Source organism: Ischnura elegans, chromosome 8 (genome assembly GCF_921293095.1).
Source record: "Ischnura elegans chromosome 8, ioIscEleg1.1, whole genome shotgun sequence".
Taxonomy (NCBI): Eukaryota; Metazoa; Arthropoda; class Insecta; order Odonata; family Coenagrionidae; genus Ischnura; species Ischnura elegans.
In genome coordinates, this window is record NC_060253.1 from 11,108,683 (window position 1) to 11,124,954 (window position 16,272).

Genomic DNA, 16,272 nt, shown 5'->3' on the forward strand with positions numbered 1-16,272 from the left:
AATAGCAAAGATATTGATAGGTTATCAACTGCTTTGCAACATAAAATCTTTTACTTGGTATTTCCCAACCATTATCCTAGTGAACGAAAAAGATTTGGATTTGAGGGTAAATAGGGAAAATCTCTTCCCACTGATTCTCTACGGAAGATAGGCATGGAAAATGACAGCAGCGGAGAAATCAAGGATAGATGCCTTCGAAATGTGGTGATACATAAGAATGATGAGGATCAAATGGATAGGCCGAGTAATTAATGAGGAAGACCTAAGAAAAGTAGAAGAGAAGTCACTTGAAACCCTAATGAGCGGAAAACCTTTTAGGGCCTCATCTTGAGACATGATGGCATGATGAAGACAATTGTCGAGGAGCAAGTAAATAGCGAGAACGTAAATGGGAGACCTCGATTAAAATAGATGGAACAGGTAAAGGAGGATATGTAAGACAAGAAATGCAATCTGTGTGACGAGATTAGTCGACAGGATAAATGAGTGGAGAGCAGCGTTAACCATATGTACACATTAAAAAATAGTGGATTCACGACATAATAATTTTAATATATTTTAATAATTGATTTCTAAGCATTACATTTAGCTAATGAAACGCATGAACAATTCCATTGAAGCTTATTCATTTCGCAGTCAACTTTCATGTTTTACGACACCGTCTAAGTCGTATGGTATGTTTAATTTGAACCACCTGCGGATAGATGTCTTCAGTGATAAAAATGTGCAATGAATTGGATCATACATAGCTTATGTACTATCGTTTTCAATTATACGAGCCATCATCTTCAATTTAAATACATTCGTCATTGGCGCCACTTCGATCTTCAACAGATCCATCCCATGGCTGGGCCTCCCGTGGACCTCCCCCCTCCCCCCCTAAGCCATGGCTTTCTCCACCTTAGTTATGATCCCTTGCTAAGGTCGGCAAGCATCCTTCGTTTTATAGGGTATTAATTATCCTTATTTAAGCCAAGCGCTACCTGCTAGCAACCTGCATCATAGCGGCGCTCATAGCATCGCACTAAGGTGGCTTCACACGGTGGAAGCTGGAACCAGAATGACGTCAAACGGGCTTTTCCCAGCATTCATACTTAACCGTCGCGTATTCGCGCCCTTGAAATTTTTCACTTTTTATGCTATCGCGAAAAATAGATAGCGTCATTTAAAAATCTATAAGCGTGAAATACGTACTCCAGGAGTACATCTTTATATTTAGGACGAGTCGATTGACGCTTGAATTCATCAAGCGGGTAATAAGGGGGAGGGAACATAGTTTTGTCACGTGTTGTCGAGTATTGCGTCCATAAGTGGTATAAATATTTTTTTTAATTCCCCGCCGTTTTTTTGAAAGGGAAAGGAATTTAATTGTTCACTTATAAAAACATTTGTCATTTTCAATAGGATTTAATTTGACGGATAAATCATTATTTGAATAGGTTAAGTTTAGCATTGAGACATAATTGGACAAAGGTTTTAAAAATTTCAAGAGAGTGACGATTTTGTGGTTATTTTTCAACTCTTAAAATCCATAATCGTTGTGATGAGTGAAACTCGAAAATGAAACGCAGATTCGTTAGATAAATATATTAAGATATATCACTCACAAAACAAATGTCCATAATACAGTACGTAACATATGACATTGTAACCATTTCTAAAATTTCTTTGGCCTTACAGCGATAGTTTTCAAGATATTCCAATTTGCAAAATAGCCCTTATAATGGTTACGGTATTTCACCTACACTGACTTCTGAAATGTATATTCTGCGATACTATTGATTTCCTTTCGATTGAATTGTTTTCCCCAATAACTGCTAACAAAACTATACCAGAAGATGATAAATCCTTTTAGGAATACCGATACGATTAATTTGAGGAAAATGCAGCATTGAAATACATCGAATGCGAGTCCACCAATCATGCATATTTCCAAAGTGCTGCGCGAAGAAGGCTAAGATACACCTATTCACCAAATTTCATTAGGTTAACTGAAATAACAAAGAAGATAAGCCAATTTCCGTATATTCTACCATAAACTAATTGAACTTTCGATTATAGCGGCACTTGATTTCAACGATTCGCTATCAGATTTAGTTGCCATCCACTCATTGGTCATTACCTTTATAATGAATGCACAACTATCCCTGTAGATGCTAAATTCCAAAAGTAATTGCAATTCGATATTTAAAAAAAATGTAGATTCGATATGAGTCAAATGGGAGCCAAGCAAGAAAATACATTTCATTAGTGCAGTATGGAAAATGGTAGGATAATCATATTAATCAAACTTGTTCGGTCTTACATCAATTGTTATAAAGATACGCCAATTTGCATATTTGATACCATAATCGTATCGAATTATCTAAGTATACTGACATGTGAATTGAAAAATTCGCACCCCTACTGATTTATCTTCCAGTCTATGGTCATCTACCCTACATTTCGTGGTCAACTATGCCCGTGGATGTAAATTCCTTCATGTTATAGCAATTCGATATATTTTAAGAAAACGAAGATTCGATATATATCGAATGTGAGACTACATGCAAAACATATTTCCAATGGGAATTATGAGGAATACCAAGATGTACCCATTCACCAAATTTCATTGGTCCAACGTATATACTATGCCAATTTTACGTATTTGCTATAATAATCGATTCGATCTTTCTATTATACTGACATCTGTACGGTAAAATCCGCAATGGTATTGGTTTTACTTCCAGTCTATGGTCATCCACTATATAATTCCTGGTCAACTATACCCGTGGAAGTAAAATCCTATATGTTATAGCAATTCCATATATTTTAAGTAAACGAAGATTCGATATTTATCAAATGTGAGACTACATGCAAAACAAATTTCTATTGGGCATTGTGAGGAATACCAAGATGTACCCATTGACCAAATTTTATTTGTCCAACGTATATACTATTGAAGTTATGCCAATTTTACGTATTTGCTATAATAATCGATTCGATCTTTCGATTATACTGACATATGTACGGTAAATTCCGCAATGCTATTGATTCAATGTAAAATCCATATGCATAACTAAGGTGTGCTGCATATGAGATACCGATTACGTAATGCTATCAATCCATTAAATAGTTAGGCGGTGAGGCTTTATTGTGCATAGTCCGATGTGTGCCCTTTCCAAATTTCACCTGTGTATTTATATTGGTGACGTATATAGGGCGATGCGTGTATTTCTTACGGGGACCTGTAACATGAAGACAAAAATTCATATCGATATATCTTCATTACGAAACATTACTAATCATAATAATTATGTGTATGTATAATTCATTCCTTTCATAACATACTGTGAAAAAAATTATCCCCGTAACTATGTAAATAAGTCTGAAAAAGATCCCCATCGAATACAACCTTGTATCGATCATAACTTCGACTCTAGCCAATTGATTTGCAATATTTAACTTTTATCGGATAAAACACATTAGCAGTTGCATTGTGTATGACTTTCAATTTCATAACTTGATCAACAAAAAAGTTATTAGCGATTAAAGCGTAACTAAGGAGATTAGTATCGATATAACTCTCACATGAATCGATCGAGCGGAATGGCCATCATTTTAAAAGTTGAGCTTTTCCATAAAAGTATTACTCTGAAAATTTCATTCACGTAGTGGTGCTAAGATATTCAACATTGAATGGTTGCTAAGATATTCAACATTGAATGCTCTACAAAAATATGGCGACAATGATTTTTCACGTGCAGCATATTTTTTGAAATTAAATTATTAATTAACCAAAAGAGTTACGGGGAAAGTAGTGTGAAACTATAGGGTGCGAAGCACCTTAAACAGTTTTCCCAGGAGATTCCAAATTTTGCATATGGCACATGTCGCAACGCCGAAATCCGAGTTTGAAAATTCGCCCATCACGACAATGTAAAATCGAAATCGTTTATTCCTCGGAATCGTTTCGACATATGAAAATTCCAAGATAGCCAAAAAATCAACCAAAAAATCCTCCACCTTATATTTCAAGGAATTTGTCGTACAATTATTGCAAGTTGGTAAAAAAAATTCCTAAAATTTTTCCATAAGAAAAGCATAAAAAACGTTCAAAAAATAATTTAAAAAATACTAAATATCAATTTGTCGCAATGATAACCACACCAAAAAATCGAAAAAAAATCTAGTTTATGTCCACTGAAAGTCATGTTCCTCAAATGTTTAAAAGCACATATTAAAAGCGAAAACATTTTAGTCCCATAAGGCTCCCATGTTAATTCAAGTCGATATATCTCGAAAACCAATCGACTTTTTCAAGTTTTCAGATTTTTTCTCCCGATGAATATTTTATTACTTTTACGTCCAAAAAGCCAAATACCCACACCTATCACAGTTTGGGCTGCGAATATTGATGAGTCAGTCAGTGGCATACCGATTTGCCATTTTATATATGTATGCGTTTAATATAAAAAAATAAAAGGAAACCACCCCATTGCTTCAGCATAAGACAATGTCAGAATTTATTATATTGAGCTCCATATCATTGAGAATTTTTAACGAGGGATACTTCATCGATGAAAGTAAAATTGACTGTATTGCCTGAAATTTAATTGACTGAAATTTCACAAAATTGGCTGCAGTAACGAGGTACAATTTCATACTGACGTATATGTAAACTACACAGGATATTTCGTAGCATTTTTCGTACCCGTGGAGAAACACCGCCGTTTTCGATAATAAATTTACAAAATACATCAGAATGCATTCATGTAATTTAGGAAATGCAGCATAAATGCATTTTGCTGCATTGAAAGACATCATTTTTTATAACACCGGAACGAAATATTCATGGGAAAAGTTATCATGAGATTGCCTTAGTAAGTTCTAATAGGAATGACGTCATCTACTACTAAAGAGTGAATCTGCTCGTGAATCGGATTCTATCTGTGAGCGTGTTGATGAACTAGACCAATATTCGGCTCAGAACCACGGACCACATGCAAATCGCCCCTAATGCAGCAAGGGGCATTCATGGCATGAATACTATTTCGCAGCTGCCTGACTCCTGGGATGGACAAAAATATCGGTATTTGGTAGTACCGAGTACTATTTTTTTCTACTCCGGTAGTACCGGCCAATATTTAAATGCGGTATTACTGTGGCAGTAAGAGAAATACAGGTATTAGCATAGGCGGTATTTCGACAAGTTCGACATCTGTCATAAACAACTAAAAAAATTGAGTGTTGGTTAAAATTCAAGCGAAGTTAATCTCAATGAAGAGAACTATTAACAAAAACGGAATAATTAACAGTATCCATGAGGATTTGATTACACGTTTAGGATTTTTTCTCTATGAATGTAATACGCCCACTTTGAAGTATCAATAAGAAATAATATATAATCGAATTTAATATCACTTGCGCAGTAATTTATGATAATTGGAGATAAATAGCTAGTTTAAAAAAGCTCAAAATTTAGTTTTGATATGTGTTTTTATCTAGTCCCAAAGTATAACCGACGATCACTGATAGTACTAAAAGTTTAATAAGGATATGCCAGTCAATTTTAATAAAAATAGAAAGTTACATATCAAAGTATCAAAATATTAATAGAAAATGCCAATGCATTGCTCAGCACACATAATAAAAATAGGCGATTTTAAATTTATATGTTTTACAGCAATACATGATTTAAGGGTAATGGATGTTTAAAAAAACATGGATGTATTCTTTTCTTCTATTGAAAATACAAAGACAAAGTTACATTGAAATGGAACCAACATTGATTTCAGAAAACGCTGAAAAATAAAATTAAGCAAGTTCGAGTTTTTATTTCTCTCAGTTACTTGGACATTGTAGACATTAATAGTTAAATACATTTAATATAAAAAGATCTACACTTCAACAAATTTAAAAAAAAATATTTCCAGATACTGTAAATTAGAAAAGTACATAATTTTGAATTCGCATTTCTCACCGTAAAAAATGAATGTAGCAGTTAATAAAGCCTGTCAAAAATAAATATTTTTACAGCAATACATGATGTACGTAGGCATTGAAGTTAAACAAGGATGTTTAATTTTATTCATATAAAATACCAAGGCAGTAAAAATGCCAGCGTTAAATTGAAATAGAAACAATATTGGTATTTGCAGGAAGAGAAAAATAAAAAAATGCCACATTCCGCGTAATTTCTCGTTTCTATTTCTTATATTTATATATATCCTTAGGATGAAGAAAAAGTCAAATACATTGAATATAACAAGATCTGCACTTCAAAAAATGAAGAAAACATTGTTTCCAGAGGGTGTAAATTACAAAAAAGAGTAATTTTAAATTTTTCATTTCCCTCAGTAGGGAATGGTCCAAGCAGTTAATCTAAATTATGTATGGGTGCACCAATAATTTAATTGGAAATGAGTACCTAAAAGAGTAAAATCATATGTTGATAAATATAATAATTATATTATGTATATTAATATATGAAAGTAAATTCTTCCACATGGCGAAAATACAAAACATTATGTTATTAAAAACTCCTCGATACCACAATACCACACCACCACATCCTACCAGTACCACACTAAACATGCACCAAGAAGATATTTTAAATAAAAAATGGGGTTATAATTACATTTTTACTGATTAATATATGGCAAACTTTGAATTTGAAAAAAGTACATAATACATTGCTTTTTGCAGTCGTAGATAATTTACAGTGACAACTTTAACTTCTAAATTTCTCCCATTAGCACCTAAAGTGCATAAGTATTCCAGTTAAATATAACCGCACGTTTAAATTTTATTGAAAAAAATATTTGTACACTTAAAAAAAATGAATATGCAATATTTCTCTAAGGTGTGCATAATGAAATTAGGTAATTTTAAACTTTAATTCCTCATGAACTACGAAGATACTCGTAAGTTAAATATTGGTTCATCATATAAATTTATTGAAAAAACAATGTGTATACTGAAATAAATGTATTGTTTATTGCAAATATTGACAAATCAGTTATCACTGGCGGATTTTACATCCAGAATTAAAAATTCCATGATTAAAAATTGAACCCTTATGCGCTTGAATAATCTGATGCAATTCAAATTTTTACAAATGCGAATAACTTCGTAGACACTCTGATACATAGTACATACACACGTGTCACCAACTGCATTAGCCAGCGGAAAGTCATGCATTGAAACTGAGTTATACATTGTACATTTGTACGAGGTTTGCATTAACTCAAATTACTTCGCTAATGCCGTGAAAAAAATAATCAAGAAAACAGCCGATCAAAATGTGGCAGTTTGGAATGAATTTCCTTCAAAAATTTGTTGACACATGACTGTGCGCTGTTACACCCCCTCTCCACGTTGAGGACGCAGTTGGATTTGAGGGGGACATGCACTACACTACTTTCTACACAAAACTACCAGAGTTCTACGATGAAATCAATCACTACGTCAACCATTCATTAATGCATTCCAAATCACATTCTCTCATCCACACACATCCGCAATACAATGCTAGATTCACTCACAAGCAAATTCACACATTCATAATAAAATTATTTCACTCACACTCACACTTATTAGTGATATTTTCATTCACACTAATTTCCACATTTTTTCATGCTCGCACTTACGCTAAATAACAAATAATTTTCGCACAAAAATAACACAATCGTTCAGACAAAATACTCTAACCTCATTCAAACTAAATAATTACCCTCATTCATACTCAATAACATAACAATCATCATTAACAATAAATAAATATCACCATTTGGAATAAATTACATCCTCCCACTCATACTTAATTAATACCCTCATTCACACAACATGACATATCATTTAAAATAAATATAATGCCCTCTTTTACTGTAACGTAATCACTCTCATTCATGCTAAATTAATACCCTCATTCATACAGATTATCGCAACCTCATTCACACTTTATAATTACCCTCATTCACACTACAACACTACATAAAATACCCACATTCTCACTAATTATCATAACCTCATTCTCATTAAATAATTACCCTCATTCACACTATATTCAATATCCTCGTTCACACACAATGTCACAACCTCATTCATGCAAAATATCATAACCCCATTCACACTTAATACAATATCCTCATTCGCACTAAAATAATATGAAAATTAAAACTAAATGACATTCTCTCATTCATACTAAATTAATATTCCTTCATTCATTCATACAAATTATCATAACCTCATTCACACATTCAATACCCTCGTCCGCACTAAATTACATTCTCTCATTCGTACTAAATTAATGTACTCACATTCATACAAATTATCATAACCTCATTCACACTAAATAATTACCCGCATTCATTCATACCCTCATTCATACATAACAATAATTATTAACACTTAATAAATATCACCGTTCACTCTAGATGACATTGATACACAATAATACCCTCATTCACACAAATTATCATAGCCTCATTCGCACATAAAACAATACCCTCGTTCGCACTAAATGACATTCTCTCATTCGTACTAAAATAATGTACTCACATTCATACAAATTATCATAACCTCATTCACACTAAATAATTACCCGCATTCATTCATACCCTCATTCATACATAACAATAATTATTAACACTTAATAAATATCACCGTTCACTCTAGATGACATTGATACACAATAATACCCTCATTCACACAAATTATCATAGCCTCATTCGCACATAAAACAATACCCTCGTTCGCACTAAATGACATTCTCTCATTCGTACTAAAATAATTTATTCACATTCATACAAATCATCATAACCTCATTCATACAAATTATCATAACCTCATTCACACTAAATAATTACCCTCATTCATACTTAATAACAGAACCATAATCATTAACACTAAATAAATATCACCATTCACTCTAGATGACATTCTCTCATTCATACAAAATAATACCCACATTCGCACAAATTATCATAACCTCATTCAAACTAAATAACATAATTATTATCATTAATACGAAATAAATATCAACTTTCACTCTAGATGACATTCTCTCATTCGTACAAATTAATACCCACATTCGCACAAATTATCATAACCTCATTCACACATTCACATAATTAGCCTCATTCATACTAAAGAACATAACCCTCATCATTAACACTAAATAAATATCACAATTCACTCTAGATGACATTCTCTCATTGGTACTCAATAATACCCTCTTTCACACAAATTAACATACCTCATTCACACATTCACATAATTACCCTCATTCACACTCATTCTCGTATAATCTCACTCACGCTAAACTACACCCTGTCATTAACACCAAACACATTTTGTCATTCACACAAAATCATAGTCATGAAATAAATACAAAATGGCATATACAATGGAATAAACACAAAATTACAAACACAAAATAAAATCAAGCTCTTCGGAATGTTGACGGCCATTCTTCATCTCTTGAGTCTTCAAATTGTTCCTCTTGTGTCTTCAACTCTTTAGAATTGAGCTCTTCATGATTCACTATAAGTTCTGTTCCTTTTTTCACTTTGTTGAGCTCCTTTGTCACTGCACTAAGTCGATGTAGAGGCTGTCGTCGTTCGTTTTATTCCTACAGCTGCTGCTTCAAGGTCGACGATTGCAAGCTGCCGTACTCCCCCTATTGTAAGAACGGAATCTAATGTACTCAACGATAAGATACAAAGGTCTATCTATTAATATACATAAAAATGCCCAATTCTCGAAACAACCAAGTGGATATTAATTCTTAATAATAAAAAGGGTTTCTGTTTACATGAATACATTCTAGTGAGAACGATATTGGGCATGACTCCAAAACTGAAGAAAACTTATTAAGCTTCGTCGCTAAACATAAGGCCTATTTTTATTTTAAGGCTGTATTTTTATTTTCAAAATGAATTTCTTTTAATTCTGCCCAAGAAAAAAACAGACCAAAGGGTAAGAAAGAATAACGAAATTACTTTCAATGTCCAACTTTATCTAATGGGACTTGCATGATAAGGGTCAAATGACGTTAAATATACACACTCAGGCTTAAATGAGCATGTTACCATGAGACTGGGCTTTAGACCCAAAGGCCTCTGCTAATACCTACGCATGGAGTATTCTGAGATAACATTTAGGAATATTTATGCCAAAAGGTATGTACCTATTAAATAAAGTTAAAAAAATTGACGTGCGCAAATATCGATTCGCATAATTTTAAGAACTCGAGGAAATATATCATTTTCATTTGATTAATTAGACTACGAATCTATAACGCGCCTTGCCGATGGAAAAACTGAGTTCGTCGCCAGCAAATCGTGCTATGAAGCACCTCCTCATCGAAAGAAGATGTTAGATGTAACCGTGAACAGCTGAAACGCTTAAAATCATCTTAACGATGGAAATACCTCCCAACTAATCGCTATACTTCTGTAAAGTAGTATACATGAATATGAATACATATATACCATAGGGTAAACATACAATTATAGATAATCGTAATGATAAGAAATTCGCTGATGAGCTAGGAAAAGTAACCTAACGTTGATGCAATACTACTATATAAATACTTTACAATAATACTATATAAATAGTTTAATAAACAGATGACTAGCAATCTCTGATCTCAAAAGAGTACCTTTCCATCAGTAATGGAAGCGGACTAGGTAGAAAGAAAGCCACTGATGTGGTCCGGCCTTGTCAATAGCATGCATACATCATATGCACCTAAGACATTGGCACGGAGAACTCCAGCGAAGCTGAAAATTGGATGGCCAATAGTGAACTGAAAGAGGCAGAGAAACAGATAGCAATGGAACTCTAGGCGGGGAAATGGCGATAGTCGTAAATAACCTTAAATATTGCTTAACATAAATAACATTAATTAAATAACATTTTGACGGGAAAACCGAGAGGTGGGCAAGAACGTAATGAACCTCGAAGTTCTAGGAATGTTGAAAATTTAATGCGAAAGGCCGCAAAGACGATTGCGAAGAGTAAAAGATAGTGAATAGTGTAGTGAGTAGTCCCGCAGTGCAATGAGAGGATATATATGGTAAGAATAAAAACTAAACCGGTAAATATCGTAGCGGTAAAGATTTGAATTCCGACGTCGACCATGAAAATGAAGTTGTCGCAGTTGTAAACGAGGATATCGGGGAAGAAATAAAACTGGTGCTAAGGTAACCCTTTTTGCGGTTGGAATTGTTGGATACTGAAGGAAGAATAACGGGATAATATGGATCAATAAATCGAAATAACAGAGAAAAAATTCTCCAAAAAATTCTTCTCAGAACTCAAGCAAGTTATTACCAACGCACTGTTTAGTATCATAAGCAGTGGCGCCGACTCTATGGGGCCTGAGGGGTCCCGAGCCCCCTCAAAAATTCGTTATGGGTGAGAGGAAAAAATGTGTCAGGCTTGTCGATTTTCCCCGGAGTATCCAGATATCGAGATTCGAGTTATCAGGGTTCTAATGTTGATCATATGACTCTTTTAAAATGCTTAAAAACTTTAACTCACTACTTATAAAATTTCCCGGGACAAGTTCCCCGGTATGGGCCCCCCAATATTTTTTGTAAGCCATCATCCCTGATCACATGCGTGGATATTACCTATTGCACTAACTTTTGAAAATTCTAGCGAAGTATAAATTTAAAAGTTAGATAAATAAATGCTAGCTTTAAAAATCACTCTCATAGAGGATAGCTGTATCACTAATAAATATGGATTGAGGAAAGGCGATAATCGAAGTTATGAGAAGAAGAGAATTTTATAAGAAGGAGCTATTGATTTGGGATGAAATCTTAAACGTCATTTAAGACTAAAGAAAATTCATGTGTGAAAACGGAAGAAAGGAAGTACTACTCCATGAGAATAACGAATAGGATTTGTCGAAAACCGAGAATAGCTAGAGAAACGTGGATGAAGAACCTTTTCCATGATATCAAATTTACCTCTGCCATGGAAAAAATGAAGCAACCAATAAAATTTCGAGATGGCGAATCATTTACAAGAACGGTGCATAAGATGCAATATTGAAAGTTAAAGTAACATAAGTATTCCGATTAAAAAATGACAAAGTGCAGACATGGGAAGAATGAATGTGTGAATTTAAGGTGACGCAACGAAAGAAAAAAAATATGGTGCCGTATGAATAATTAGTTTACATTTAAGAAAGACATGGGAGCCAGAACCTTTAGATCGTAATATGAAGCAGCAATATAAGAACTGCAAAATAATAAGGCACTGGGGTGCATGGTGTTTATTTCAGAGCCAAAATGTAGGAGGTAAGACTTGTACCCAGCTCTATAAGAAATATGTTCAACCGGAGATATTCCAAGTGATTTCGAGGAGAAATACATAATTCCTAATCCAAAAAAGGAAGGAGTAGAGAAATGTGAAGATTTTAGGACCACAAGTCATCGACCATTGGGCTAAGGTTATCCGATAGTGATAGAAGAATGGCTTAAGATAATGGCTTTGGGGCATTTTAGCCTACGGGAGCAAGGCATGGACGTTGACAGGAGCAGAAGCAGGAAAACAGCCGAGGAAACAAGCATAGAAGTAAGAAAACATCTCATTAGGTTCTACAGATTGAGTTTCTTTAAAGCAGCATGGCATTGACGTCGCGACAACTGCTAATTCAGGACTGGAAGCATTCCAGACATGGTGCTATTTCTGAATGATGCAGATTAAAATTATTGACCGACTTAAATGAGGAAGTATCAAGAAAAATTGGACTTAAGAGAAGTCATTTGAAAACCTTAAGGAGAAGACGGATCGATTTAATCGGCACATCATTAGTCATGGTGCACTGATGAAGATGAGGGACAGGTGGACGGGAAGGAGAAGTTATACATTAACATGAAAAGTTTAGCAGATGAGAGAGCGAAGTGAATGGTTGCCTCAACCTATCTTCGGATTGATGTGGTGCAATGATATTTGTGATGAAACAATCAGAAAAAGTGTGATTTTCGACAGACGGATCTCACGTCATAAAATTAAATAAAATGGCATTCAAATGACTCAGTGGCTTAAACTACTATATTCCATTCTCTTTCGCAAAGCTGAAAAAGTACTCTTCTCTAGAATAAAATCGACTGTATTTTTCAATCGATACGAAGTAAGAATGGCTAAAGAATCACGTGCGAGACTGGTTTTGTGAAAATGTTTTTTAAAAAGTTTCGGAGGCAACGCATTGAAAAATTCAGGAAAACGTGAAGACCTTGACAAGCAATATTTGATGGCTACCAGTCTTAAACTTAGCAAAAAAAGAGAAATGATTTAGCGATTTAGTTAAATTTGTAATATTCATCTCACAATGCTCATAATTACCAGAAAATGATTCAGCTGAGAATATTACTACGATCCGTATGACAAACTGAATTTCGGATATCGACACCGAGTGAATTAAAAATAGTAAACTATAAGATAACTTTAAAAGGATACTGTAGAAGAATTGTAGACATTAAAAGAATAATTTGTGTTTTTTTTAATACTATGATTTCATCGATTTTCTAGCGTTGCTTTGAATCCTAAAAAACCGACTGCAGAAGCGATGACGACAAGGGTCTCCAAATAATAATCCACTATTGCCAGAACACGTCTTGTTCAAAAAGTGGCAGCACAATCGCATATATACCAAAACGAATAACATAGAACTGGATTTCACCTAATTACAATAGTATCCTTCCATTATCAAAAATTACAGCACACATTTTAAAAAATTAACTAACCAAGAGAAAATACGTAATTAAATGATTTTCTCACCGTTAGTCGTGGTCAGTGCACCGACAGAATCCTGATTAGCGCTATTTCTCCGTAAGCTCTCAGCCCACATCCTCAGAGATGACTTACGACTAAAAAAAGAGAAATAAATGGTACAGAAATAGAATTTGCGAATACTCAACTGCATCGTTTTGGGGGCAAGAGGGTGAGTGTGATCACAATAGAAAGTCTTCTTAACTATTAAATTGAAAGAAATAGAGATATCCTGTTCCCTTACAATGGTATTGCAGAACTCTAATTTACCTGTACAATAATGTTTTCATTAGAACTGATACTTCAAAATAGATTTTATTCACGATATAATTTATCAATAAATAAAAAGAAAACTGAAAGACAAAATGTATATTATGTGGTGCGGAAGTTAAAATTAAATTACTGCAATAACTTGAGATTAAACTGGATGTATTCTAGCTAATAAAAGAAGTCGATTCTTAAATAGGACTTTAAGAAGCATTTAGCGAAAGAATTCATTTTAAAAATCAAAAATGTTTTCAAAATCATAAATATAATATAACACAACAAATAAATGCATTCTTGAGAATTCATTAACATTAAGAAATGAAAAGATACTGATTATATGCAATGACCATGACATATACGAGTGATGTAAGATAATGAGATCTTGACAGTAAATGAACGAATACGAACTAATTTCTAAGAACAGAATGAAAAAACATAAGTTAGTCGTAATGCGGTGAAAATAACGAAAATTAAAAGTAATAGATATTAAATGGCAGAATATGCATTTCGAATATAGGAATGATTAAACTCACTAGGATATACGCAATGAAAATTAAATTAAAATTAATTGAAAGAACTCATTGAAAAATTATATAAAAGCTAAATTTGTTGCCGTGAACTCACATTGAGCATAACTTTGCATGATCGTAATACAAACAGCGATTTTGACGGTGAATAAATTCAGTGGAATTACGTTAAAAAGATAGAGGAATATCTCAATTAGGTTGGCTAGGACACAAAGGATCAGATTCGATAGTTGGGGAACTTTAAATTAACTTATCTGATAGATAATTAAATCGTCTAACAAGGCATTTAATATTAACAATGGAATTAAAAACAAAAATGATTACAAAAGAAATAAATTATAAAACTACGATTTTACCGTTTAAAGGGGAAAGAGTTTCTGAGTAGATATTTCCTTCTTCAGGTCTAAAATTGTCTGTTGTAAGTCGTCTTCATTTCTTCGGCCACGGGAATGACTTGCATCTAGTGAGAGAACGGGTTAGTACATGCAAAGTAAATAAATAACCCTTCCCCCAAGGAATTGCATATGCCCGATTACAATACACAGAAAGTCACCATGACACAAGGAGGAAATTACCACGTTTCCATCCAAGTGACACAGTTTCATCACCGTGTACTGCAATGGTATTAAGCGCATGCGATACCTCGGGTCGACACAAAAAAACTATATCTAACGCAAGCTAAAAATCCTATCCTTACTCGACGCATTGATCACGGCCCTAAGGGCCCAAAAGCTAACCTAGTTTTGAAGCTGGGGTCCTCTTCACGTGAAGTTCCGATGTTTTGAGCCTGGGGAGAGAGTACATACAAGGAAAATAAATCACCCATCCCCCAAGGAATCGCATGCACCCCATTTCAATACACAGAAAGTCACCATGACACAAGGAGGAAATTACCACATTTCCACCCAAGTGACACAGTTTCATCCCCGTGTACTGCAATGGTATTCAGCACATACGATACCTCGGTTCGACACAAAAAAAACTATATCTAACGCAAGCTAAAAATCCTAGCCTTACTCGACGCAATGATCACGGCCCTAAGGGCCCAAAAGCTAACCTAGTTTTGAAGCTGGGGTCCTCTTCACGTGAAGTTCCGATGTCTTGAGCCTGGGGAGAGAGTACATACAAGGAAAATAAATCACCCATCCCCCAAGGAATCGCATGCACCCCATTTCAATACACAGAAAGTCACCATGACACAAGGAGGAAATTACCACATTTCCACCCAAGTGACACTGTTTCATCCCCGTGTACTGCAATGGTATTCAGCACATGCGATACCTCGGTTCGACACAAAAAAAACTATATCTAACGCAAGCTAAAGATCCTAGCCTTACTCGACGCAATGATCACGGCCCTAAAGGCCCAAAAGCTAACCTAGTTTTGAAGCTGGGGTCCTCTTCACGTGAAGTTCCGATGTCTTGAGCCTGGGGAGAGAGTACATACAAGGAAAATAAATCACCCTTCCCCCAAGGAATCGCATACGCCCCACTACAATACACGAGAAGTCACCATGACACAAGGATGAAATTACAGATTTCCATCCAAGTAACACAGGTTCATCCCCGTGTACTGCAATGGTATTCAGCACATGCGATACCTCGGTTCGACACAAAAAAACTATATCTAACGCAAGCTAAAGATCCTAGCCTTACTCGACGCAATGATCACGGCCCTAAAGGCCCAAAAGCTAACCTAGTTTAGAAGC

The 16,272-nt window shown here is 34.5% G+C and overlaps 1 long non-coding RNA gene across 1 annotated transcript; it reads right to left on the reverse strand.

Annotated features, from left to right (window-relative positions):
* Window positions 1-6,430: 6,430 nt before the first annotated feature.
* Window positions 6,431-15,273, reverse strand: LOC124163562. Its single transcript, XR_006865806.1, has 3 exons — window positions 14,921-15,273; window positions 13,780-13,868; window positions 6,431-9,661 (listed from the first exon to the last, which is right to left on the reverse strand). It is a non-coding gene; the product is annotated as an uncharacterized LOC124163562 (long non-coding RNA).
* Window positions 15,274-16,272: the final 999 nt, after the last annotated feature.